The sequence below is a fragment of the Echiichthys vipera genome (genome assembly GCF_963691815.1).
Source record: "Echiichthys vipera genome assembly, chromosome: 4".
Lineage (NCBI taxonomy): Eukaryota > Metazoa > Chordata > Actinopteri > Perciformes > Trachinidae > Echiichthys > Echiichthys vipera.
The window spans coordinates 8,224,294-8,227,600 of NC_139829.1; positions in this window are offsets into that span (position 1 = coordinate 8,224,294).

Consider the following 3,307-nt stretch of genomic DNA (forward strand, 5'->3'; position numbering starts at 1 on the left):
TTATGATTGTCTTTTAGCCACAACAAACACTGCACATACAGGACCATAATATGAACCTCAGGATCAGAAACAGACCAATTATTCAGCATATATGCTGATGTGCTCTATTAACACATTAAATATTTATATTCTTTGACATTATGGTTTTATGAGGGTTCACCCTTGCATGCCCAGAATGTTTTCTTGTTTTTCATGTTTTTCTTCACCTGATTATTCAGCTATTATCTGTAAATGCCATTCATTATAAAAGCAGCACTATGCCTATTCTCATGGTCAAATACCACTTCAGTTTTCTCAATACTTTCTTGAATAACTGTCCATCATCATGTCATGTTCTGTCTGGAATTCATGAAATACATACGTGTATAAAAAGATCAGCCTTCAAAATTGTATTAGTTATAACCACAGCATATGGCTGCAACAACAGCTTCAAAAAGCCAGGGGAATGTATTTGGTCTCAAAGCAGGAAACTCAAAGAGCAAAAACACATCTGAAAAACAAAATCAAAACGACAAAAAGCTCAAAGATGGAAGCACACAGACAAATGGGTTCAGATGTTTACAATTCAGTTCAGAGAGATCTTGGCCATGAAAACTAAAATACCAGCTGGATGGTGTACACCCCTCTGGCGAGCCCTGTCTGCTGTCTCCACATCAGCATGGTGATGGCACACCCTTCAGAAGACAGAGGATTTTGGTGGCAAAAGAGCAAAAGTCTAAAGTCTCTTTTCCTTTAGCTGTCCGGCTGGACTGAGCCCAGACAGCTGGAGGGCAGCGGCATATTTCTTTCTCCTCTCCAGATTTGTTTGCACAAAATAACAAAAAACCAAAAAAAAACAACGAGCCTGATATATTTATATATTTATATATTTTTTTATCAGTGTGTGGTAGCACTCGGTAAGAAGTATTGGTAGACAAGTTTGAAAAATCCATACATGAACAACTAACAGGTTTTGTGCAAACTGATGATGATGATGGAAAAGCTCCAGAACTTCTACTGCGAGATTATTTTTGTCAACAGCTGTCAAGAATGAACTTTAAAGCCAACAAGGATGCTATCTGAATGAAGTGGCTGTGATAGTTGGATCTGGAAAGTTACAAAAATGGAATGCTGACGTCAGAAAGGTGTTGAGGGAGGGAGAGGGGTTTCAGACTATTTTGCAATCTGACAAGTACTTTGTTTGAAGCATACTGAAGCCACAAGTGCATACTGATGCCTGGTTGGGGGCATAGTAGTGTTTACCTGCAAGTTGTGTAATGGCTGCTTCTGGCCAGATTGTTTGTGGAAAGAAAGCTAAATCAGTTAGAAGCTAGTGAGGTGTGTAGTTTGTTCATAGCTTTTTACTTCTGGCGATTGCATTTAACCTTCGCTTCAAAGATCATAAAAATGGTGTTTATCTGTGAAGTTTATCTCGCTGAAAAACATGTAAGTCACATCAACTTTTGTTTGCCAGAGAGTTTATTTTTTGCAATGATTCAAAATCCAATAGAAAAGAGCAACACTTGAGGCCACGCCCCCATTGCGGGGAAAACAACCCAAATACAAACCCCGCCGTAATCTGTCCTGATTTCGCCTATTTTACGTTGATATAATTAATTAATAATTAATAATTAAATACGTCGTTGCCGAGCGATGATCTGATATGGAAAAAAATGAAAGAGTTAGGGGATGTTTGTCCAGTTTACCGGAGGAGAAGTAGGTATATGAACCCACTCAGGGGCCAGAGGTGACATACCCACACATTTATTCCTACCTCACTGACTCACCAGGTAATGCAGAACTATGACAACGACCCCTTTCTCTGTCGCTAATATACTGTCGTTTTAGTTCAGCTCTGTGAAACAAAACAAACAGCCAAGGCTTTATCAAACTAAATGGGCTTGAAAATGTTCTGTCTTTCTCTCTCTTACACACACAAAGACACTCACTGCCATCTTTTTGACATTCTGTCATCTTTCAGACATCATTCTTTCAAAAAATATGGAAATATTACTTGTATTTCCTCACATGTATTCAAATTTATTTGTATAAACTCAGAACTCACACCTGTTTTTCGTATTAGCGCCTATAGAACACTGAGTCTTCTCCATTGTTTTCACTGGCGAGGGGGCGCGGCCTTATACGTGATGTAGGGTTGCTCTCTTCTATGGACAAACTTCTGGGTTGGCCTACAAAAATATGCCATCCTTTCAGCACTCTGTTAGTCTCTATTAGCCTCTCAGTTCATTTTCCATTTCCAATAAGCATTATTAACGATACAGACAAAAAACCCATCCATTTTGAAAAAAATAACTGCAAATCTTAGTGCTATATTATATATGTACATGCGGCTGGCCCTGAGCTTTTGTGGTGTTTAAACAATGTCATGCTACTTCTATATTTACTACTGCACAACAGCAAAAAGGTTGTTTATCAGGGGAACATAGACATTAAAGTGATTGAACAAAAGAGCCACGCTGTTGTTGTTGTTGTTGTTGCTGTCTCAATTAACTTAAACAACTTAATGCATTCAAATACAATAGAACAAGGGTCTTAAATACCTTCGCTTGATTGTTATTGCTCCAACATTGACACTTTTATCTCAAATTGTTCAAAATGTCCTAGTGTGCAAATAATAGGAGTAATTATTTTCACCAGGAGGCACAGTTAGTGGGGGGTTTACTCAAACAACATGAAACTTAGCTGCAGTGGATCCTTTATACTGGTCTACAGACGTGACAATTTGTGTGTTTGTCTGTTTTGGCACTTTGATGAAATGGCAGCATGTCCTGTGGGTTTCCCTTCAGCCTGATTCACTCCAGCACCCTGTGAACCTCAAATGAATCCAAGTCAACTTTATCTCCTTGGTGCAAAGAAAACAAAACTGAAGTCAACATAAGTCACTTGGTAGGATGCTGCGCACCAACACTGGACCACTGGGGCAGAGTTCGACCTGTCTGTACTGTGTTGGGCTATGAATTAGTAATAACAGCTTCTCCTCATACTTCTCCTTCCAAAGTTATTGAATTACTATTAATTACTGCATGTAAAGCTGCATTCAGACCGGATGGGATGGCTGTGATTCCATAGGAAGAAACACCTGTGTCACATCAATTGTTCATATTCGGATCATCGCTTCAATTGTGTCAATCGCGTCATCTGGATCGATGTAATAACAGTAATGCGTTTCTACCAACACTGTGTGTACTCTTTTAAAAAGAAAGCAGTTACAAAATGGAAAAAGGTTTCAAATAACATGTAAAGAAAATAGGAAGACCATAGTATAAATTGGTAATAAAGGCAACAGAGCATAAAAGAATGCAGGGAC